Genomic DNA, 26,241 nt, shown 5'->3' with positions numbered 1-26,241 from the left:
ATATATGTGTGTGTGTGTTTGTCTACATATATTGACAATAACATAAGATAATGCGATAATTGGACCTTTAAGTTGTCAAATATTTCAAAGAACTCAAGACAAGAAAAATTACTTTTTCCGTACGCTTAAGTTGCTTGTTTTCTGTTTTGCATTCCATCTTTTATTGTCTAATGGAACTGTACTTCATTGAAACAAAGTCTTGCCCTTTTGTCACTTTCCTTCTGGTAGCGAAACACTCCATAGAACACTCTATAGAACAGCCATTATGGTACAAAGTTTCTTAATTCTTTACCTGACAATGACTTTATGCCATTCTATAAAAATAGTTTTAATAGACATAGGATTTTATATGTCAAGAGTTCATTACTCTTAGCACTTAAAAAACAAAGTCATTCTTACCTCTCCCTTCTGAGGAACCTGTTCATGTGCACTGGGCTTTCCTGAAGGTAATATATGATGTCCTCTGAGTGTTTTAAAGCTGTTCTTCACTGTCTTCGGATTCTAGCACCTAGTTTTAAGGAAACCAGACAAGAGTTATTTTGTTTTCACTCTGGTGGGCATCTCTGTCATGAGTCTATATTTTTTAGCATTGCATATTTACTATGTATTGATAATTTCAGCATTGATAATTTAATAAATTAAGCATAAGGCCTTTTGTTATTATCTAATAGAATTTTCTGCACTGCCTTTATTAAAGTTTTTCTCTTATTTTCAATTGGTCATATGCTTCATTGACTTATTTTCTGCTATCCTCAGTGTACTATTCCTATGATATGCAGTTTATTTTTTCATTTTAAGGCTCTTGCTTGTATTCTGGATCATTTTATAATGGCTAATATAACATTTTTGTCAATCTTTTGCAACATCTCTATCATTTCATTTTCTTTGTCTTTGTGTCGTGGATAATCTTTGCCCATGAAAGTTTGTTTTCCTAGTACTTCATATACTAGGTTGGCTTGGATCATGTTTTTGGGTATTTGGAATACTCTCCTATGCTGTTGCAAATCTTATTTGGATGCCTTGGAGAATATTGACAGTTTTACACTAGTGAACACTTGATCTCATTGAAAGTTACAAGCTTCTTCCTGTGGTTCTAGTATCAGTTTTGCTTTCAGTGTTGTTCAGATCTGCCCAGCGTGTGTATCCTTTGCCAGTCTTAGACTTTGGTAGTCTTAAACTGAGACACTAACTCTGCTCATTAATGTCGTTTTCAGTTTCCTTTTATGTAGATTAACATCATATGCGTCCTTTGTGCAGCTGAGGATGTGGCTGGATTTCATAACAGCTTTATGAGGTCACTTTATTGAGTCCCTTATTCTTGGTGATCTCTCTGGTGTTTTTTAGCTCCCTGAAGCTGTCTTTTATGGTCCTCCAACCAGCAAAATAAGGCTTTATTTATATCGCTAATCCTCATTTCTATGACTTTGTCATGTTCAAGGTCACATGGTTAAAGAATAAAGAAAAATATGACTGTTGGGAGTTCATCCCATTTTATGTTAATTATATATATATTCGTTTAGTACAAGAAAACCTACATATGGGTGCTGTAGAGAGTGATCAGTGGTTAAGAACATTGACTCCACTTCTAAAGGACATGATTCAATTTCCAGCACCCTCCTGTCAACTGACAACCATCTGCTATTCTAGATTCTATTCTATTTTGGACTCTACAAGCAGAAAGCATGTACATGGTACATAGACTTATATGCAGGTAAAATATCTATGCATATAATTTTTAAAAAGAAACATATAAATGTAATTCAGATATAAAACTGAACTTATATCCACAGGGGAAAATCCATGTATTTATCGCACAGACCAAAAGACAAAATACAACATGATCATACAAATTCACCTTTCCAGTCCCTAGTTCCTCTAGATAGTCATTAATATAACTTCTAATAAACATGTTAGTTTTCATTTTTTTGAACAATGTAGAAACATGGATTATATATTATTTTTTGTGGAGGTGTGTATGCATGTGTTTTGCATGTAAACTATTGTACAGCTAGCAATGATCGTGTCATACATGGGTGAGCAGAGCAGTTAAGCACTCTTCTACCTTTGTTCCTCCTTGTTCTACAATTGTTAGTTGCCTCAAGAAGAGTCTCTCCCTCATGTAGAAGTTTGTCATTTCATCTGGACTGACTGTCAGTTAAATTTCAGGATCTACCTCACTCTAGTCTGAAATATTAGTGTTAGAGGCACAATTTTGTTTCTTTACAGTATTCCTGTTTATCTATTTTATGTATCTTGTTTTAATCTATTTCAAGATAAGGGAATTTTAATAATTTATGTTTATGAACCCCTTAATCTGAGAAGTATTTACATGATACCATCATATATTTGACACCATTTGATATATCAAATAGGTAGATGAATCATACATTAATTAAAATAAATAATTTATTTATTGACATGCTTTGGTATAAATACGATCTTATCATTTATTGAAGAGTAAATAAAATTTCTATGGTAATGAGAATGGCGTGCTTCTTCATTTTTACATAAAGGAATCTTGCCTGAGTCTTTGATGGTGCAGGACATAGAGCATTTTAATTGTATTCAGAGATGATCAATACTTTTATAATCAATACTGAGGCAATTCATGAGGATATACAGTATATAATTGCAGAAGCATTATTTGCTAGTCAAGAAATTTTACAAGTTGAGTCATGATTCTTACCTTATTTTAATTCATTTAACATTTTTAATAATACTTGGCAACTCAAATATCAACTTTTAAATCTAAACATTCTGACACAAGTGTAACTCATATATACATTGAATTTGATCCATTCATTCTAAAGAATTGCAGTACAAAAATATTAAAAAATTATTTAAATCACTGTTTCTTAGTGAACAGAAACCCCTGGTATGTGTAGTACAAGGACAGTTTGAAACATGTAGTAGCTTAAAATCTGACCTCTTTTAAGTAGTGCTTGTCGGCATTGTGCATTGTGGCAGTGTGTGCAGTGCAATGGGTACATGGTACATGTTCAAAACCAAGCATGCAGTGGAGTCAAATGAGGTGACTCGGGCAAATGCAGCTAGAAACACCCAAGATCACACCATTTGGTATTAGGTTGTTGTGTTGTCAGAAACCTTTTAATGATGCAAATGTTTTGAAGCTCCCATGCTGAGTTATGCAACTCCATGTAAGGTTTGACCCTCAGTTAGTGAAGATGTAGGATAGATATCCATTTAGCTGGTTTTCAGTTTGGGACCAGCTTCTAGTACTAGTGTAGTTCATTCCTTAGTATTTTTATTACATAGGTAAAAGGGTGCTGTCAATATGCTTCTGTTCATCTTTGGTAGATAACATCAGTTTCCTGTGCATAAGTTACTGCTGTCGGCAGCAATCTGACACTGCCAGTGCACTGAGACCTTGCCAGGACTTTTAACTACCTTTCATCGTACCTGCCCTGGTATGTGTGGCATTGCAGCGTTACTTGAAATTGCTCTGCTTCCACACTGTGTGTGCCCTCTTTTGTCATTGTGTGCTTTAGTTACTGCTTGTTTCCAGTCTCCGTGCTGCTTGTCTTATCGATCTGTAGGTGTTGGATCATACGTTCTTTGGATTTATATTTGATGTATTACATATACAGATTACATTTTGCAGATACTTTCTTTTACTCTCAGACTCTTAAATTCTCTTGATAACATAATGATTTTATAACAAACTTGAAATTATTAGTCTTTTGCAACTAGTATACTTAAAAACAGAGCAAACTCCTCTGCCGACCCCAACATCATGGAGACATTGTTTTTCTTATTATCTAGGAACTGTAAAGCCATTTCAGTTGTTGCTTGAAATTCATTTTGTGTCATGTGTTTGACAGGACTTGAGATGACAAAATTCATATTCTTAATGACATTTGGCATATTGATCTAGCACCATTTGATGCAAAAGTGTTTTTTTTCTAAGTGATGTCAATAAGTTTAACATGAAATAAGCATTTTGCATTTATGGGTCCATTTCTAGCTTTCTTCTGTCCAGTTAAACTACTTGTCTACCCTTCTACTAACAGTTGGTGGGTAGAAGGAGAGAATTTAGTAGACGACGAGTGAGGGGAAACTGTGTCAGAATATACTATAGGAAAGAAAATCTTATTTTCAATCTAAAAGGACTGTTATGTGTTCATTCTGACTTTTATTCTACAATGGTAAAGTATTTTTATTTTTGCCTTCCCTGAAAACCTTTTTTTTGTTTGTTTGACTTTATTTTCATACTTCAAAACATTTGCTCTGTGATTAATATTTAAAATGTACTTTTAGAAACTTAATGAATACTATTATAATTATTAGGCAATTTAATAGAACTTTAAAATTTATTCCTCTAGTCTTTCTGAAACTGTACTGTTTGAATAACACCACATTGCCATCTCTACCCACAGACACACAGAGATGTGTGTGTGTCTGTGTGTGTGTGTGTGTGTGTGTGTGTGTGTGTGTGTAGGGCGGGGAGGCAGGGAGGGAGGAAGGGTAGGTAAGTTAGTTTTCTTGTCTCTACTACCATTTTATTCAGTGTCTTAGTGAATTTTTTTATTGTCATGATAAAACACCAAAAACCAAGACAACCTTTAGAAGAAAATTTTAATTGGGTTTAATACAAAGTATGGTGGCAGGAAACAGCTGACAGTTCATGTCTCACACAGCAGAACAAGAAGTAGGAAACAGAGAGAGAACACTTGGTATTGTACAAGTGTTTGGAATCTCAGAAGATCCCTGCCCCATTGTGACACACCTCATCTAACAAGGCCACATCTTTAATCCTTCCTAAACAGTTTCATCAACGGGGGACCAAGTATTTAAACATATGAATCTCTGAGGGCCATCTTCATTCAGTCCAACACCTCCTACTCCCTCATTCCCAAAGGCTCTTAGCCATATTATAATATAAAATACATTTAGTTCAACATGAAAAATTCTCATATTTTTCACATTTTACATTGCTCAAAATTCCAGGGTCTTTTCTGAGATTCAGGGCAATCTCTTAATTGCAAAATCCCCTGAAAAATCAAAAAGCATGTTACATACATACAACATCCTATAGTGTAGAGTCTACACTACTATTTCACAAGGGAGAATAAGGGCATTGTGAGGAAAAGACTGAACGAATACAAGACTGAACCCAAAAGCCAAACTCCAAATCTCGGAGTTCCCTGACTAATGTCTAAAGCCGTAGATAGACTCACCTTAATTACTTTGCACAGTAGCTGTCTCACGAGCTGCTTCGCTCCCTGTGTGCAGTTCTTGGCAGTTGTCTCACAGCTCTGACATCTGTAAGGTCTTTGAGTCCTCAGCTCAACTCTTGCCTCATTTTTACTGGGTTACCACTGAGGCAACACAAGGTCCCTCCCTCATTCAGGAGCGCGATGCAGTGAATATGTTGGCACACATTGCCTGGCGGAGGTGGCTGTCTTCAAGTTTGGAAGAAGACTCCATAACCCTTTATTCATCTGTCCTTATGACTGTAAATCAGCTCCATGTACAAGACACCTTTGGATGTCCACTTGGTGTGACAAGTGTGCCCTTTTAATCACATTTGCTGTGGGTTTTGTTTCTTTATTTTTCTAGAAGCGGAAAATATCCTGGGTCGTTTCTTCTCTGGAGTCAGAAGCCTTGGTGTGGGGAGTCTTGCCATGAGGTTGTCCCTCCCTTTATCCCACTGCATGTTAGACCTCTCCTTAATATCTTTATCTCTCTCATCACAGACGTTTACAGCGGTGCTCTTTCTCTTCTAACTGTACATTCTTCATCCTAGTCTGCATTTGCTCTATTGTATTATAGATTTTCCTTGGAACAATTACTAATCACCACAGGACACAGCCAATGTTAGGGTGTCTTAAAATCTTTTCTGCTGCAGAAGTTTTCATTACTTTATAGTTTTTCCTGAGGACCATTTAATTTGTCCTTAAAGGTCATCCTTTTAAGAAGAGGGAAGAAAACAGTCACATCTTAGACAAAATATTATAATAATGTTTTCCAGGACAATTGAAAATGTTGTTTCCTTCTGGAATCTCTTGAGACTGGGTCTTTATAGCTCTCAGCACAAATGTCTTCTAATCTCTTACTGTGAAGTCCTTTAAGTTCTTCTTAGAGTATTGAATCACTTTTCTTGTCCAAAGTCCCAATGCCTTCCACATTCCTCTGAAAACCACATGGTAGGTCTGTTACCTGTCACTGGAACAACCCGTTTCCTGGTACCATAGTTACATTTCTGTTGTTAAGGTAAAATACCATGACTGAGGCAACTTAGAGAAACAGTATTTACTTAACCTTACAGTGACAGAGGGTCAGAATGTACGGTGGCCAAACAAAACATGACTTCAGGAATGGCTAAGAACTCATGTCTTGAACAGCAAGCAGGATTCAGAAAAAACAAACAAACAAACAAAAACACTGGTATTGGTCCAAGTGTTTTGAAACCTTAAAGACCACCCCCATAACACAGTTCATTCAGCAAGGTAATATCTTGAAATCCTTCCCAAACAGTTTCAAAAACTCAGAAGCAAGTATTCAAACAAATGACCATATAGGGCAATACTTCTTGAAGTAACAATACTGTTTCTTCGAGTTTGACTTCTCTGTGTTCCCCCATTTTTTAAAAAAAAAAAAAAGTGAGTTCATGCTTGTTGCCATAAGGATTTCTTAAGGGCCATATATTGTTCTCTTTGGTGTGTTCCTATCTACCATCTGTTAGCAAACATGTAGGTCAACCCCATATTGTAGCGTTGATGAACTTTTTTTTTCTTTTTTTCGGAGCTGGGGACCGAAACCAGGGCCTTGCGCCTGCTAGGCAAGCGCTCTACCACTGAGCTAAATCCCCAACCCCGTTAATGAACTTTTTGGTATAGATATCTGCCCTAGATCCCATTTTTCCTATCTTAGCTGTTCTGACAACTCTGAGGCAAGTGAATTTTGTCTTTTCTTCCCCATAAGGTGTGGTGCTCTGGTGTGTGGTTTCCTGATTAGTCTGCCATGCTCCCGTTGCTGGTTAGGGGTCTGCAGTGTCCAGCTTGGGTAGAGTTATATACTACCAAGTTACTCAAGTATTTTTGCCTTCTTTATAAAATGTTGATTTTTACCTTTAAATTATGTTTCTTATGCCCTGGTACCTTTAAATGATTCTTAAAGAAAACTTTATTTTACTATGTTTTTACAGCATTTTCTCAACAATGAGGTAGTTTATAAGCTAAGCCATCAAAACAAAACCAGAGGGCTTCTTGGGATGTAAATTGGATTTGCACAGTATTTAAGCAAAGGTGGTGTATCCATGACACGTTCCTTCATAGCATAAGTCTGAAGACATTCTAGTAATTCCAGATGTATTTTATATTCTCATCTACATGAGATTCTTGCTATTTTAGTTAGAAAGATTACTGAGATTTAAAAGAGTTTGCTGTTGAAGTTTATTTATCCTAAGTAAGTTGATCCACCTGCATGATCATCTCCCAAGCAAAACCTTCTTTTGAAATTGAAAACTATCAAGAATTAAGCTATTTTCTAAAAGAATGGGTTATACTTTCCCTAACAAAGAAATTTTTATAATTTAGGTAATTAAGTAGCATGCGTTTTGTATCTAGGATTTCATCCCAATGAAATAATTTAAATACAGAAAGTAAAAATACAAATTTAAAGCACAATGAAGCTCATCAAAGTCTAAAAAAAAAAAAAACCAGAAAAAAATGTCCAGACACAGAATTGGTCAAGTACCTGTGGCATATTTTTTTTTACTAGCATATACTAGAGATTTAAAAATGTAAATATGCTTAATTGTTTTAAAAATAAGATGCAAAATAATGTAGCTCTTGAAATTAAGACTAAATTATTGAAAAGAAACCTTTCTAAGACTGGAAGATAATAGTCTAATATAAATGAGGAGGTTGTAGTTTCAGAATTTTAGAATTTTTTCCAAGATTTTTTAGAAAACATTTCACCTTTTACAGTAGGGGGTGAGTGGGACATTTAAAGTGAAAGAAAAGAATGCAAAATATTTCAAATTATTTAGAGTAGAAAATAAGTCAGACAAATCAAGGAACCTAAGAAAAAAGTGTGAAGAATGTGCTTTAAGAATTCAAGCAATGATACCTTTAGCCATTAGCCAGTCCCATTAGCCTTTAGCGAGTACAGGGAACTACTTCACGTTTGCACTGGAAATAACGAAATACAATTTAAAAATTCCTAGATGACATACTGTTCATCAGCACCACTTATAGGAAAGGAACAAGAAATATTTTCATTTCAGGTGTAGTATTGGGATTTGGGGTAAAAATTGATGTTTTGGCTGTGAGTTCTCATTGTAGTATCACGGAAGGAAGGAGAACCCATTCTTAGTGTGTGCATTCAGTTTAATTTCTCAACATACAATTCAAAAGTTTGAAGAATCACTGTATTTTAGTTTTTGTGTAAAAACTTAAATCACAAGGGGATCTGACAAAATGTGATTAATCTTCTAATCTAAAATTATTGATGGGACATGCATATTTCAAACTCCTAAGTTCCATATCTTGGTACCTTTCCTTGAATATAATGTGTTTATTTACTGTTTTAGACTCTCTTGAACTCATATATGATTATCAGACTCTGATTATAGTATGATTGATTCAGATGAATTTAGAACAGAGGTCATTATCTATTCATTTCTGACTTTGAACCATGGAAAGAATCCACTGTTGCCAAACTCTCTCAAGCAGGAGACTCTTACCATGCTCTCTAACTAAACAAATATGTTTTCCAGATCTTTTAAAATCACATCTATGATATAATTGAAAACATATTGTTTTTTCATATACAGTGTGCTCAGATTTCTTTTTTGTATTATGATTCACCAGTATCACATCTGTGGAACAAATTCATGACAATAAATAATATTTATGATTTGCTAGTGGCCTTATGCAATAACAGTGGTAGAATCCATGTCACCTGCCTGTCCTCCTTTACAAGGCATAAAGTTTGTACTTAGCTGAAATTACAATTCATGTTTATTTGGCACAGACCCATGCATGTGTGCACATCATTAGTGTGAGTATCTGCATGAATTTACAGTTTGTTAGGTAAGAGATAAGACTTAGCATTACTTCTCTTATGCTGTATTATTCTCTGTTAATAATATTCCTATTTTCTTTTGTTTTTCTTCCATTTCATTTTACCTCCTTCATTTCCAAGGTGTCCCTGATCATCCAGTTCTTATTAGGTAGTTAAATTATGCAAGCACCAATCTCTGTGTCCCCAAACACACATAGCTAATCAAGAGTAAAACCATTTATTGTAAATTTACTTCTAGAATGAGTCCTTCTTTCTCTGATTTTGAGGATGGATAGATGCTCATTATGATCTGGTAGACAATTATAACATGCACATGTGAGTGTAGGTAGATAGACGAGTGCTCTGTGTTAGGTGTTGAGACTTCTATTTTACTCATTTAAAGACAAAGATTTAAATGTGCTTGTTTAAATTCAACAAGCCCTTAGAGCCATGAGGCCTTGGGGGTAAGAGGTGCTTAAAACCCAATAGCGCAGGAGGTGAATAGCGCAGGAGGTGAATAGCGCAGGAGGTGAATAGCACAGGAGGTGAGGAAACAGTGAGACGCCAGACTGAGGGTGGAACTGAACAGGGTGGCTGGTGTGGGAAAGGGACGGCAAGCCGACTTAGATCCCAGGTATCCGTGCGCCAATGAAACATGCAGGAGAATGTGCATCTTCGTACATTTTCACCAAATTTTATAAAATTCAATGCTTTTCAGATGATTAACTAATCTGATGTTATCTTCCTTTTTAATATATTTTCAGCTTTAACCTAAATGCTTAAAAATCTTCCTTTCAAGGATGTTTTTAGTAAAGAATACAAAGACTTTATTATGCAATGTGTATTCTGAATTCAATGTGGCAGAATTTAAATATAAAATAATTGGAGTGGAATTTCAATATCCTTACTTCATTTATAAAAAAAAACAACAACCTTTGAAGCCACCTCTTTCTTCCAAAACGTAGTATTATAGGCAGGAGGGATGGTGTGAATTACTGAGAAAGTTTAGGTATTTTAAAATTATGGTATCAGTGTTTGTAAGTCTCATCTTGCTCACACACACAGTTTCTGAGAAGGCAGTAAGGAGGAAAGGAGTAGATGCTGATTGTATGAATAGTTTATGGATTCTCGCCTCATTAGCAACTCCCAGCACTGATTGCAGGACTTAGAAATGTCCAGAAGCCAGATTCAGCCATTTCCCTTTCTTCTGAAGATGATGGTGCTCTCTCTCTTCTAATAGAAGTTAATACTATAACCTTAGAACCCAAATTTGATAATCTCATCAATTTTCTATAAAAAGACAATATTTTGCCTTTCCCAAGCATTTTTAAATAAACTTACTATGAATATATAAACAGTTACTTTTGTCTATGGGGTTTTCAAGTTATTATTATTTTCACTATTCTTGTGTGTTAGGGTTTATTTATTTTCATTCTTATTATTAATCCATTAAGAACTTCATACATACATATATACAACATCCTTTGATCATATTCACTGCCCCCACTCATCTCCCTAACACCTCTCAGCTCCATAATCTCTCTCCTACTCCTCCCAACTTCTTGCACTCATTAAAAAAATCAGCCATCCAGTTCAATTTGTACTGCCCAGAAATTCATTAGTGTGAGGCCATGCAGAAGACTGCAGCCTTAAAGGAAAGAACTCCTAAGCCAGCCCACAATGTAATGGGTTTCACGGTAGCATCTTCATGCAAATATGTCATAACAGTTTTGCGTGTATCTCTTTCTCACTGTATTCCCCTATCATGGTTACTTCCTTTTGCTGGTATCTTTTATATTATTATAAATATCATCCCCCTCTTTTCTGTCATATACTCCATCTTAAATGCTGAAAATTTCTCAATTTTGAGGAAAAATGTTATTTAGGACTGTTAAGGACTGCTTTGCTGTATTGCTATGATGAGGAAGAGATTCCTGACTTTCTGAACAGCTTTCTTTTCTGTTGTGTTGTTCTACATTGTATGAAAATTGAAGAGGGTCTTATTCTGCCATAGCCTGTCTGATACCTCACTGAAGACTGAATTGAAAGGGCAAGGAGAGAGGAAAGGCTGCCCTGGATTAAGGAGTTCCTGCATCCAGCCCAGTAAAGCCACTGTCACATGTGTGGAAGGAGACTTGTTATGCACCGCCTCTGTACTAGAAAGAGAGAAAGTTTGGTTCAAAATTTGGTAGTAACAATACCTGGCTAGTTGGAAGTTACTAATTTTGAGACATTTACTGTTTCCTAGGGTACTCAAATAAAAGAGATCTCTAGTTTACATTCAGTGGAAAACAATAGGAAATTGAAGGATCAGTTTTAATGTGTGCAAATTTTTATATTGAAAGCAGGGAAGAAGCAAGCCTCCATCTGAACAATGCAAGGCAGCAATGTCGATGAAGCCCTTCCTGCAGAAGTAATGCCTAAGTTGAGATCTGTTGGGTGAATGGATGGGGAGTTTGTCTGCAAAGCCTCTGGGAGTATCCAAGGAACAGGGAACATTTTAGGTGTCAGGCATACTATACATAAAGGCATAGCTGCAGAGGGCTTCAGTAGGGCTATAGATGTACTCCATTCACATGTTAAAACCTTTAAAGCTCCTTGGAAGGCAGCACAATAACAAAACAAAACATGGAAACAGACCAACCAGGATAACTCAGCTGCCCAGTTCTGCTTCACCTAGTTATAGTTACACTCAGTCTGAAGCAAGAATATGCAGGATGATTGTACTTATGGGTAAGAAGCCTTGGTGCAGTGAGTAGAATGGCCAAGATTTATTTGGATCTCTTTTCATATGCCTCCCATCATTCATTAATGTAGTGAAAGCTTCTTTATGTGATAACTGAATCACAAGAAAAACATTTAAAAGCCACAAGAACCTTTGTGCTGGATGATGGACATGGGGTCATTTGTTAAGGCCAGCTCAAGTTCAAGAAAGGGGAAAGAGGCTGCTTCCTAAACAGCATAGCAGGGCTTGGAGAGTTGAGCTGGTCCTGCTGGGAATCCTTCAGATCTAGCTTGCAGAACATCAGTGGGAACGGTACAAGCTGCTACTGGGCCAAAGTAATCAATAGTCTTACTGGACTTTTAAGCCTAAAAAACGCATTAAATCCACAAAATAGCCATCTGGGAGTAGCCAAAGCTCTCTAAGTATATTTAAAGCCATCTTGGAAGGAATTCATGCTTGGTACTATAAAGCCAGTGAACTACCTGAGGCTAGTGAGGTCATAGTTCCCAGAAAACAGTTCTTTCTACCATTTTTCTCAACTAGTACAGCCTTTAAGTATCTTGTTAGCACGTATCCTTCTACCTACTGGTGACTATAGCCTTCACCTCTCAACAAAGAAGCTTCTTCCAACCATTACAGAGAACCACAACCAATCAAACTGCAGGGAACAAGTGACCATGAAGTGCCTAGCCCCCAGTTGGTACATTTAGCCATGCAGCGCCTATGCCTAAGGGCCAGGGAGCATCGCAGGAGACATCACAGACAGCTGGTAAGAGCCCGAAAGACCAGGGCATTTCTGTGAAACAGTGCCTTGTAGACAAGACGAGGATGCTGCCCATAAAGTATCCACACCATGGTTGCTTAAACAAGAGCTTCATGAAGACCATATCAGTCGACACAGCAATGGGGATGTGGGAAACTACACAAGCTCCACCTCAAATGAAGAACTCCAGGCTGGATGGTTGGAAATAGATGGGGGAAATAGAATCAATTTTCACAAGGGATTCCACTGTCTGCTCTAGAGCCATGCCTGCCTGTGTGCCACCAAGCTCCCCACTATAAGGATAAAGCACCAACTTTCTGAAACTGTATGCGAACCTCTGATTGTAAGCTTGCTTCTATAGGAGTTGCTGACGTCATAGTGCTATTTCGCCAAAATAGAACAGTATCTACGATAACGTAAATGAAAATGAATAATGAAACACATTAATTGGTATGAAAACTGAAAAAATAAAAATAAAATGCAAAGATTAGATTGCTGTTGACTAAACATTAAACAAAACTATGAATGCAAAACCTTTAGTCAAGCAAGTAGTGGGAGGGACGCCCCGACCACCCGTGCTGCTTGCTGTTTCTCGCTGTTTCTTGCCGTTGCTCGATGGATCTCTGTTTCTCTTTATTGGGAATAAGTTTCCACTCATAATTTCTTTATATGTCATTGTCTGTTTTCTTTTTCTTATTTTTCTTTTTTTGAGATAGGATCTCACTTTGTATCACTGATTGCCTGGCTTGAAACTTGGTTTGGAGATCAGGCTGGTATTGAACTCAGAGAGATCCTCTTGGCTCTGCCTCCTAAGTGCTGGGACTAGAGCTGTACATAACTGCTCCCCAGGCGTTTTTGTGGTATTAATGTCAACATTATGTGTAGTTTTATAAAAACAAAGTGCTTTATTGTTTTCTGTGGTTCAATGTTTATTGTATCAACGAACTAGTTTGTGGGTTATCAGAATTTAAAATTAATCACTTTGTCAGTATAGTTTGTCAACATATTAATTTATGTTTATTAATATTTTAGTCCAGGTTTTCCAGCCAATTATAATTTTCCATAAAAGTGCTTTCATTTGGTATTAAAAAACTTCAAGTCATTGGTGAACATAATTAAATGTATTCAATTAAATGCCTAAAAGTTTTGTCTGTTTTCCTTTTGAATGTTGTTACTTGTGGCTTTGTTTCATTGACTTAACTATTTCTGCTTTTTACATTTCTCATGCTTCTTTCCTGTGGGTTTTGTAACCTCTTGATGATAGTAGCTCTGTCCTTTCTTTTAACATAGTTTTGAAGCTACATATCTTTGCCTACATCCTGCCTACATAAAGAATTTTTTGTCTGTGTCTGTTTTATAAGTAGGGAATTTTCAGGTTTTAGTCTTTTTTAAAAAATATATTTATTAACTTGAGTATTTCTTATTTACATTTGATTATTATTCCCCTTCCCGGTTTCCGGGCCAACATCCCCCGACCCCTCCCCCTTCCATTCTCTATGGTTGGTCCCCTCCCCATCCTCCCCCCATTACCGTCCTCCCCCCAACAATCACGTTCACTGGGGGTTCAGTCTTGGCAGGACCAAGGGCTTCCCCTTCCACTGGTGCTCTTACTAGGCTATTCATTGCTACCTATGAGGTCAGAGTCCAGGGTCAGTCCATGTATAGTCTTTAGGTAGTGGCTTAGTCCCTGGAAACTCTGGTTGCTTGGCATTGTTGTACATATGGGGTCTCGAGCCCCTTCAAGCTCTTCCAGTTCTTTCTCTGATTCCTTCAATGGGGGTCCTATTCTCAGTTCAGTGGTTTGCTGCTGGCATTCGCCTATGTATTTGCTGTATTCTGGCTGTGTCTCTCAGGAGAGATCTATATCCAGTTCCTGTTGGCCTGCACTTCTTTAGTTAGTCTTAAATCTGAAGACTACTCAGAGTTCTAATTTTTAGCATGTCCATTATTGAGGTTCTGATAAAGGGCAGGAAGTTCAGGTCCAGGATCAAGTGTGTTAAGAGAGGATCGAGGTTTGTCACTACCGTGTTTTGTGTTGAGGCTTACTATGTGCTTTGGCATAAGGTCATTTCTAAAATTTCCATGTGTGCCCGGAAGGCATGGATATCTTGTAATTATTAGATACAAAGCTTCATTAGAGCTTTAATATTTGTTAATTAGATTATTGCGTTGTTAAATTACCATTACCTTTTTATTGGCCACTTGGCAATTGATGATATAAATACAGTAAAAAGGTTTATTATGATGGGAAAATTTGCCCTGTTTGTTAGATTTATATCTGTGCTATTGGATGTTTAGAGAAGAAATTTACTTTACTTTGTTGATGAATTATTTAATTTTTATTATTTAATGACTGCCTCGATTCCTTAATAATAATGTTTTTACTGAGAATGTAGAATTGGCCATTAATCTAGCAAACTCGGAGTTTTCTGTCATTTCACGAGAACATTCTGTTTCACTGTGTTTTAGCTGGGATTCGTGTCAGTTCTGTGCTACTGCATTTTACGGTTCACACTAGTTGTTGTTCACAATATGATTGATCTTTGTTTATGTGATCACTCTCATGCTTAATTGCTAGGAACCTATTTTATATTTTCTGTTCGCAGTTTTTACATTCTATTATGACATTTTATGGGGGAATTGGGAGGTTATGGGGGTTCAGACAGGAGGAATGGAAATGATGATGTCTCATTGTGTATATGTATGAAATCCTGAGAGGATAAAGCTTTACTCTGTTGTATTATTTGAGTGTTTTTAGGGTTCTTTCATCTCACTTTAAAAATTGTACATTTCATTTTAATTTTCTATCTGAAATTACCTTTAAGCATTCAATAATCATTTTATAAACTCACATTGACTTGCTACTGTCTCATTCTTTCAAATTTATCAAAATGTATTAGATTTCATCTTAGGTACATGTTAAAGTTTATACTGTTTCTTTGATCTCATCTTTAGCCCTAACCCTTGTTTAGGATAGTGTTCCTTCTCTTGTGCTCTCCAAGAGCTCCAGTTTGACAGGCAGTTCCTGACTCTGGGCATCTTTTCCCAGTTCCACATTTTGTACTGTGGTGTTTAACTATTAAAAGCAATTAGGTTATCTATATCAAGATATCAGCAAGGATTAGCAGTCTGTTGCCTTTTGTTTTTATGGAATAATTAGCAAGATAACACATTAGCATCTTTCCTCCTTTTAATTTTTCCTTTCCGTCATTCTGGATTTCATTTATTTATTTTAATATATATCTTTATACTCCATGAATGAGTGGCTGTGATGAGGAAACTTTTGGTCTCATCAGAAACATGGTTTCTGCTTGCTTTAATGACACTATATTTTTGCTGAGTATATAATTTTGAAGTGTTTATTTGCTCTGAGCACTTTGAAGACATTATTCTTTACATATGCTGCCTTGCTGTTGAGAAATCACTTAGCTGATTACTTGCATTCCCTCCGCAGCTAACCTGGTTTTCTCTCAGCCCCTGACATTTGTACGCATCTTGAGTGTATGCCTCTATGACATTGGTACACGCCTTGAGTGTATGCCTCTATGCTTTCTGTTATATTCTGCTTGATTGGCTGTCATGGGAGATGTCCAAGGTGGGGTGAATTCCTTTGCCTCCCACACCAGCTTTCTCCTGGTAGGTGTCACCATTGGAAATCATTGATAATTGATTAGCCGGTACCAGGAAAGGAAAGATAAGCATAATTAATTTCTAAATTTTTATTTCATGTCTTCAGTGGAGCGAACTACTACTATCCTTTCAAAAGTTTTTAATTTAAAAATGTTTCATATTTATTCATGTTTTCCCTACTTGACTTCCTCTTGCATCCTCCCTACCTCCCTATTTACCCCACTTCACTTCAACCTTCCAATCATGCTTGTTTCTCCTAAGCCCCCAAAATCCAAAATTAAAAATCAGAACAAAACCCAAAAATAACATACACATACACAGATGAATAATGAAAATATGGTACTTTTAAACAATATAATGTTATTCAGCTGTTAAAAGTAAGTTAGTGAAATTTTAGATAAATGGATGAACCTAGAAACAGCCATCCTGAGACTAAGGTAGCCTAGACTTTGAAAGACAAATATTTCATGTTCTGTCTTATGTATAGATGTTATGTATAGATGTATGTATATGTATAATAAAGTTTTAAATTACATTGAATCAAAGACATCTTAAAAATAGTCATATTTAAAATGTTAATAATATTTTGTCCTGTTAGTTTTCAGTTTGTTTGTTTTGGTGTTTGATTCTTCTTCTTGTTTTTGACAGAGAGAACTTGAAGTTGGTTGGGTTAGGGTGGTAAGGAGGATCTGGAGGAAGTTACGAGAGGGGGAAACATGATTAGGTATATTGTATGAAAAATTTGTTTCTTTTTTCATTTTTTATTGAAAATGGATTCTTTTCTCATACAATATGTCCTAATTATAGCTTCCATGTCGTGTTCTCCTCCCCATTATTCCCCAACTTCCCTCTCTTCTGGATCCACTTCCTTTCTGTGTCTCACTAGAAAAGAAGCAGCTTCTAAGAGGTAACAACTAAACATGAAAAAATAAAATATAAGGAGAAAGCCATCATATTGAGGCTGGACAAGGCAGCCCAGCAGAAGGAGGGAGCCTCAAGAGCAGGCACAAGGATGAGAGACCCACTCCTCCTTCACTCAGCGGACAGTCGAAGCACTAAGCTTGGAAGCCATACCATATACCATGGACCTGGTACAGCCCCATGTAGGCCTGTGTTGGAAGCCATATCATATACCGCAGACCTGGTGCAGCCCCATGTAGCCCTGTGCTTGCTGCTTCAGACTCTGTTTGTATCAGCCTTGGTAGTAGACTCAGAGGGCCTTGTCCTCCTTGTGTCAGCCCTACCCCTGTGTCTTATACTTCTTCTGCCTTCCCTTGCTCAGCTTTCCTGAGATCCAAGGAGAGGAACTGATAGTGACATCTCACTTAGACTCTCTCCAGAAATAGTGGGCGGTGGTCTCTGCCTTTGTTCCCAGATGATGCTGAAGGAAGCCTCTCTGATGACTGCCGAAGGCTCTGATATGTGAGTGTAGCGGAATATAGGTTTGAGTCAATTTATTGATTTTTGCTTTAATTTTTTTTTCTTTTTTGGAGCTGGGGACCGAACCCAGGGCCTTGCACTTGCTAGGCAAGCGCTCTACCACTGAGCTAAATCCCCAACCCCTTGTTTTAAATTTTAAGTCAGTAGTATTTGTTTTACCCAAGCTGGGCTATCTGGTTTCTGGTTTTTGGTCATTCAAGCAGTGTCTGGCATGAGTTGTATCACCAGGAGAGGCCCTGAGTAAAATCAGACATTGGGCACTCTCATGAGTTCTCTGCCATCATTGGCCTCATGTGTTTTTCAGGACACATTGCCGGGGAAAGGTTTTGTGGCTGGGTTGGTGTTTATATTTCTCCTTCAGTAGCCTGAAGAATACCTTCCTACACCAAAGACACTAGAATATAGGGATGAAGATTTTATGTAAAATATTCCTTAGATACTTAGTCATGCAAGTAATTTATAGTCTAAATTAAATCGCATGGTAAAACCATTTCTCCAGGGCTCCAAATGAGACCATTTTAGTTCCCCAAGTGAGTTAGCAACTTGATTTACTGATAGTTCAAGAGACAGCTCTCAATCGACTCAACAAGTAAGGAGGTAACACATTTCTACTCCACAGCATGGATCTGTGCCCACTAAATTTTCACAGGAGAATTGTGCTAACTGGAAGTCAACAGAAAGACATAGAATCTAATGGCTAATCTTTTTTTTTTTTTTAATTTTTTTTTTATTAACTTGAGTATTTCTTATATACATTTCGAGTGTTATTCCCTTTCCCGGTTTCCGGGCAAACATCCCCCTCCCCCCTCCCCTTCCTTATGGGTGTTCCCTTCCTAACCCTTCCCCCATTGCCGCCCTCCCCCCATAGACTAGTTCACTGGGGGTTCAGTCTTAGCAGGACCCAGGGCTTCCCCTTCCACTGGTGCTCTTACTAGGATATTCATTGCTACCTATGGGGTCAGAGTCCAGGGTCAGTCCATGTATAGTCTTTAGGTAGTGGCTTAGTCCCTGGAAGCTCTGGTTGCTTGGCATTGTTGTACTTTTGGGGTCTCGAGCCCCTTCAAGCTCTTCCAGTTCTTTCTCTGATTCCTTCAATAGGGGACCTATTCTCAGTTCAGTGGTTTGCTGCTGGCATTCGCCTCTATATTTGCTGTATTCTGGCTGTGTCTCTCAGGAGCGATCTACATCCGGCTCCTGTCGGTCTGCACTTCTTTGCTTCATCCATCTTGTCTAATTGGGTGGCTGTATATGTATGGGCCACCTGTGGGGCAGGCTCTGAATGGGTGTTCCTTCAGTCTCTGTTTTAATCTTTGCCTCTCCCTTCCCTGCCAAGGGTATTCTTTTTCCTCATTTAAAGAAGGAGTGAAGCATTCACATTTTGATCATCCGTCTTGAGTTTCGTTTGTTCTAGGGATCTAGGGTAATTCAAGCATTTGGGCTAATAGCCACTTATCAATGAGTGCATACCATGTATGTCTTTCTGTGATTGGGTTAGCTCACTCAGGATGATATTTTCCAGTTCCAACCATTTGCCTACGAATTTCATAAACTCGTTGTTTTTGATAGCTGAGTAATATTCCATTGTGTAGATGTACCACATTTTCTGTATCCATTCCTCTGTTGAAGGGCATCTGGGTTCTTTCCATTTTCTGGCTATTATAAATAAGGCTGCGATGAACATAGTGGAGCACTTGTCTCTTTTATATGTTGAGGCATCTTTTGGGTATATGCCCAAGAGCTAATGGCTAATCTTAATGGTCCACTTCACAGATCTGGGAAGAGCACACCTCAGTTGACTGATTGCCTCCATCCGATTGGCATGTGTCTGTGTTTGTGAAGTATTTTAAATGCTAATTGATGTAAAGAGGAGCACAGTGCACTGTGGGAAATGATAGCCCTAGCCTAGAAAGATAGCTTAGTAAGGAAACCAGCCAATAAGCACTACACCTCTGGGGTCTATGCTCTAGCTTCTGCTTCAGTTCCTGCCTTGGCTCCCCTTGATAATGGAATCTAACCTGTAAACCAAACTCTTTCCTTCCCAAAATTCATTTTAGACAGTATTTCATAGAAATAAAGAAATCTAACTTGTACACATGCTAATAGTCAAAAACTCCCCATCTTTACAGTAGACTTTATTGTTCTCTTCAGTAATAGGGGCAGTACTTACAATGCTAGAAAGGGTTTTGGGGGTGGTAGTGTGTGTACATAGTTGTTTCATGTAAACTGTTCACTAAATGGGCCTGCCTCTTTTATCAGTTTTTGGCTATAGTGTTTTGTGCCCAGTGGGCTGTTTTTCCTGATTGGAGTTCGGTTTAGTTTAGTTCCTTAGTTTATTATAAAACAGCCTCTCCCTTTTGTGCAACTATGATGCAATTATCAGAGGCCTATAAAGAAACGCTTACTTTATGCCATGCCAGAGACTCAGCTCTTTTTGTTATATGCCCATAGAAGGAAGCACCATAAATAATCCTGTGGGATATTTAGATGACCACCATTTTAAATACAGGGAATATGTAACTTGACTGAAATCTGATTGTCTGGTGGCAAATTCTAAGCACTGAATCATCCTACCTGCTAACTCTGCTTCTGCCCAGAACACCAGAAGCCTGGGCTAGGGGTCAGTGATCACAGGAGTTGCTGCTTTTTTTGTCACCACATCACAAGAATGTGCCCAATCGACATCAACCTTGTAACTATTACATAGCACTAATTTTAGAGGGAATAAAATTGACTATAAACCAGAGGGAAACTGGCTAATTATAGAGAGAGACTCTATTAGCTGTACCGTTCTGTCTGTCTAGTAGAAATGGTCTTCCCTATCTCCTTTTCTTTCCCTGGTGATGTTGTAATAATAGTGTCTTCAGGAAGGATTAACAAGTAACTAACCTATTTACTTTCGTGGCTGATAAATGACTCTAGATGGTTAATAATTGCCCATGTCGTTCTGCACAATCTGGGGCTGTCTTGTATGCCCACAGCCTACATTGGTCAATGTTTCCTTGATTTCCTTCTATGTTATATCATTATTAACAGGAAGCAAATCACTTAAATAAAATGTAAATATGAGTTTAATTTATAAATGATGCATGCTAATGACTCTGAACTTTCAGTCACTGTTATATACATGTAAGTTTTGACTCTACAATATAAAAGAATAAACATGACATACATTTTATTGTTCTAAAATGTACTAGTCCTCTCAGAAGTACCTTGAACTAGGTTATGTTTGTATCTGTATTTGAATTTTTCCTTCCTTTGGATGTTCAATGCTTTTATGCGGTTAGCACTGTGGGGATGTGTGCTGCTCTGTTTTTTAACACATGGTGGTGAGAAATGCATCCGCTTGCACACAGTAGATGCTCACTGAATCTTGCTGGTTTAGTGAATAAATTAGTCTGTACTAGATACAACAGATTTTCAGTCCTGAGTTGTTCTTGCTGTCATTTCACTCTGCATAATTTAAAAAAAGTTGTACTAAGATGATTAAAAATGTGTTATTGAATTACTGTGTAGATCCTAGAGTAATGGGAGGAAAAAGACCCCGTGTGTACCCTGGTGAGGAGACAGAGTGTGTTCCCTCGGTGGGCACACCTAGTGGATTTTATGTGTGATTGAATTAATTTATTTCTCAACGAGTAGTTAGGTTTATGACTTCCATATGTCACTTTGTAAATTTTCTTTTACCTACATCTTATCAATTACTGTTTTACTAGTATAAAAATAATGTTTATTATCAATAGTTAGCTGTTTGTGAACCTAAGTAAAATAAAATTTCCATAGTTAATAAATACTCTTATTCAAGATTAGGTTCAAGATCTAATATCTTGGTTTTTATGTGTACATATTCTATTTTTATATCCTCCTTTTCATTAACCTATGCACTTTATACATGCTTGCATAATGTTCAATTATACTATACATTCAAAGATTTCCATAAAATTTTAAATGTTTAAGGTACATCAGGAGTTACAAAATATTAGTTTGTATAGCTTGATATATAAAACTTATTTAGACATTCAATTTCTCAAAAAAATTCAGTATTATACAATTATCTTCTATATTTATTTACGTACTTTATAATCTGTATATTGTGTGCATCTTTGTATTTAGAACTGGAATCAAGGCACATGCATAAGTCAGAGGACAAACTCAGGAGTCAGTTCATCCCACCATATGGATCCCAGGATCAATTGGTCCGTAGAATTGGCACCAAATACCTTACACGCTGAGCCAGTGCACCAACCCTGAATTTTTCTTTGAACCTAGATTTTTATCTTTTTCCAATAATATGAACCTATTGGGGAAATATTACCTATTGGGTAAAAATTCAAGCTTTGACCTCTTGATACCTACATATAGTAATTTTCCAGAAGCTTCGTAGCAATTCAGAAGCACATCAGTTTTATGTGTGGTGCTACTTTATCAAGACATTATAAACATAATTATCTATGTACACCTTTGATCAAAGTTTACTGACCTTAACATGTCACTGTTTTCAGCTATGCTCAGATGTACTACGGACTTTATTTTGCATTCAGAAAGAATTATGAAACTTGTAGTTTGGAGAATTTATCTCTAACCTTTCTGTTCCAGTGCATCTTTCATCAAATTCAGGTTTGTTTGTTTGTTTTCAATTGTGAGTGTCAGCTGCAAGGATTAAGCTGGACTTCCATGGTACTCTGTACCAGTATCTGCTTCACTGGTATTAGGCCAGTGTGTCAGGTGGAGGGACTGTGCAGTATGCCACATGTGTTGTAAGCAGTCCTTCCAATAGACTCAGTCTGCAATTGATCCGTTGTACCAAAGTAAAGGAGCATGCAGAGTTTTATTTCTGCGTTATTGTGTGGACTGCTCTGTGGAAGCTCTGTGTTTGCTCACCAGTGTCTAGCAGAGTGAGGGCAGATGAGCTGGAGGAGTTCTGTCTCAGAGAGCAGCAGTCAGGCATTAGTCCTGGAAGAACACCAAGAAAAAAGTCACTTGTAAGTATTTTCCTAGTCCTCTAGTGAGAACGTTTGCATTGCACAGGCCATGGTGAGTCTCAGTCGCTCGATGACACTGCCGAGATGCCGTGTGCGTGCATTCACATGTATGAGGAATACCTGTGGGAACATAGGTGTATAAACATCTGCACCTTCCTTACATACTGCAATCTCTCCTGCTGAGCTGCACAAGTTGTATCAGTCCAAATTCTGAATTTGGTTCGGTAAATTAATTTCTACTTAGATGACATCTCTGTTTTACATTGCAGAGTTCCTGATGAATTGCATGTCTGTTTGTGCCTCATAGCCGCACAGGTATGTATGTGAATTTCCTATAGCTATGTAAATGTATGTATTAACTGTTGCATTACTACATTTTGTTTACTAAAGTTGCTTATAGATGTCGTAATATGCAATTGTTAATTTTTGATCACTTGTCATTAAATATTGACAGTTCCAAAGAACTGTACTTTGTACACACTTTGCATTGCATATCACTGTAAGAATAAGATCCACATTTCTAAGATTTGATGAGGCAGAATAATTTTAATTACAAAGCATTCATCTGGTGAAGATTAGAGAGTATTTTATGGAACTGTGCTGTTAAAGCAACTGGTGAGTGAGGTCAGAGCATTGGAGAAGCACTGTCTTTGGTATCTTTGTTTTATTATCAAACTTCCTTGATGCATTTCAGGTTGATTCTTTGCCGAGGTCGCTTTAGGTCAGAAGTGGCTGCAGCCCTACTCTCTTCTGCATTGTCTCAGTAGCCAGATGAATCTGGACTGGGTGGGAATGTTTACGGTAGTTTAAAATTTCAGCCATGCGCTGTTGTTGTTCCTGGGCAACAGGCAGGAAATCTCCAAAGCTTGGTTGCACCTGCGCAGTCATAGGCTGGAAACACACAGAAGCCCGTTAGCAGATCGTCCGTGCTGTTGTGGATCTGTGTTTCATGCACTCATGAGTTGGAAGGATAGGAGTTGTAGGCTTTGGACTGTTGCATTGGGCCGTTATAACACTCACTGGCTATAGTATTCAGATACTTTTACTTTATTCTTTGTTTTGTGTCTCAAATATTTTTAATATATCCCAACTGCCTTAGAAAACGTATATCTCACATAGTGTATCTCTCGAGAAAAGCGTGTTGGTAATTTTTTGTCCTAAGAGAGACATTTTGTGTTTGGCTTGATTTCACCATGTTGGCAGCCCCTCTGCGTGGGGCTGGATGTAGTTATTGATCCATTTAGCTGAACAGATTTGAAAGCATTTGGCTATTAGTGGACACATGGGGCACATTCAGAAAATGTAAGAGTATACTGTAAGATTTTACTTGTGTATGTGTCTCTTCTGCAGTTGGGGTTGAAGAAATGGGGAAAGAAACTGAAAATTAAGTAGTAAATTCTAGAAGAGGGGCTAACATACACATGAAATTTTAAGGCTGCTATGTTATCATTTGATCAAATCTAGCTCCTTGGCGTTTTTTCCAGAGTTACTTGTAGTGCAATTCAGTTTCTTCTGTTAATAGCTTTATTTATGTTGTGACAAATTAGTATATCTTTAAGAGATTTGAACTATTATTGAATTTATCTTCGGTAAAGTTCTGTAAGTGAAATTCAAACAGCTGTACTTTTATATAAAGGTATTTAATTAATTGATTCCCTTGTCCCAAATTCCTGATACTGAAAACTTGTTTGTATGGCTTGTATTAGTCTCCTTAACATGCTAAAAATATTAAAGATTTTTCCATGAGAATTTAATAACCCAAATCCTAAGTCTTAGAACTGCTGTATTTTCCTACTATTAGCATACAGCAGATATTTGTTTGAAATAATACATCATTACAATATGGCCTGGATTAACCTCTTGGGAACTAGAAAATAGACACAAAGGAGGTAGAGGAGAGTCTGTGGCTCCTTACCATAGTACCTTGTACAGAGCATTTGGTCAGGGCGTGCTGGCTAGAATAAAACATGCCAGGCAGTGTGGTAGAAATGGAGGGACTAGGGTTGGGGATTTAGCTCAGTGGTAGAGCGCTTGCCTAGGAAGCGCAAGGCCCTGGGTTCGGTCCCCAGCTCCGAAAAAAAGAACCAAAAAAAAAAAAAAAAAAAAAAAAAAAAAGAAATGGAGGGACTATGCCCTGGGGCCGGGTAGCCTGTGGAAGCATGTTGGGTGAATGGTTATGGACTTTACTTTCACATGGCCAGTTAGATATAGATAAATCTTGTTTTTGAAAACAAATGTAGATGTAAAAATCTCCTCAGTTTCATTGTTATAGATTAAGAATTACAATACTACTATTTATTTATACAAGTTATTTATTGACTACTGACTATGAGAAAAATATTTTTATTCTCCCTGTTATACATTCAGAGGCTGAGACATCCATACTTAAGTTCCTTGTCACCTTGGAAACTCTTCAGAGCATAGGCATGAGTAAACCCTTTGTGCTCCCTCCTTCCCCAATGCTAGGTCATCAACTTCACAGAAATAAAATGGGTCTTGACTTTCTTTGGGTCAGGTAGGAACAGAACATATTAAAAAGGTGTAGTTGTTTTACTAAGCAGAAATAATGGAGCCTGTATTTACTATATACATATTTACAATAGTTTCTATTCGCCGCTGAATCCCAACTGCAAATGCATAACAAAGGTATAGTTAAAACAGAGCAGCTAAGACTTGCTGAAGGTCCTTCTAAGATTACATTTTGTGTCTGGAGGTCAGCACATTAAAATGACCCAGGTCTTAAGACAGTAATAACTACTTACTTACTTTTATTTTTATTTATTTTTTTAGCAATCGAGTGCTTGTTCTTTGCTTGACTTAGTAACAATAAATCATAGTCCTTCCTCAAGGATCAGAATGACAAAGAGGACAACATAGATATATTAATAGCATCTTTTTATTTTTTTAGGTTTTACCACTTACTATTAATGGAATCTTTTATATCCTCATTTGTAAAATTCTAAAACTATAAATTTCATGTATTAATGCACTGAAAATTAGATAGCATGTGTAAAATTTTAATGCAAAGGTTAGTACATAGCAGATGCTTAAAATTTCTTTCTTATCTGTGTGGCCACTTCTAAGACTACTACTGCCACCAGGATAACTGGTTTTAGATACTTAGGGAAACCATCTGTGGAACAAGATTTGTCCTTCTAGTCTGGAGCTGTCTAATAGATTGTGTCAGAGGTAATAGCGAAAGATATGTCTGTTTTGGTTTTTTTTTTTTTTTTTTGGTTTGAAAGAAGATTTTGTGAATACCATAAATCAATTTACTTTAGAACACGCGTAACATCAAGTTTACGATCTTAGCCCTGTTTAGGGTTGGAGTTTACTGATTTTACATATGTGGATAATGCTTAATTGGACACCACAATAAACCCTTCATAACTTCCCCCCTATTCTTAGAAATTTGAAATGTTAAAAACACTAAAAAAGTACCATTCTTTCCTTCCTTCAGTTCTTAAAAACTAATTTACTTTTGTCTCAATGATTATGTCAACTTTATAGGTAATGCCACAAAATACATGGTGTGTGTGTGTGTGTGTGTGTGTGTCTGTCTGTCTGTCTGTCTTATTTCAGTGAATAATGTCAAGGTATGTCCATATTGAGGTACATGTCAAGTTTTCCATCTCTTAATACCTGAATACTATTTCATAGTGTGCATATACTAT

The 26,241-nt window shown here is 37.1% G+C and overlaps 1 protein-coding gene across 1 annotated transcript in view; it reads left to right on the top strand.

The window, feature by feature from the left end:
• Zbtb20 (zinc finger and BTB domain containing 20) overlaps positions 1-26,241 on the top strand; it is a 739,052-nt gene that overhangs the window by 148,642 nt on the left and 564,169 nt on the right. The window contains 1 exon segment of the mRNA NM_001105880.3: positions 22,837-22,882. The gene's annotated coding sequence lies outside the window, so the exon portion shown is untranslated.

This window comes from Rattus norvegicus, chromosome 11 (assembly GCF_021556685.1).
Source record: "Rattus norvegicus strain SHRSP/BbbUtx chromosome 11, alternate assembly SHRSP_T2T, whole genome shotgun sequence".
Lineage (NCBI taxonomy): Eukaryota > Metazoa > Chordata > Mammalia > Rodentia > Muridae > Rattus > Rattus norvegicus.
The sequence above is the reverse complement of the archived record's forward strand: the minus strand, read 5'-3'. Positions and strand labels throughout refer to the sequence as shown.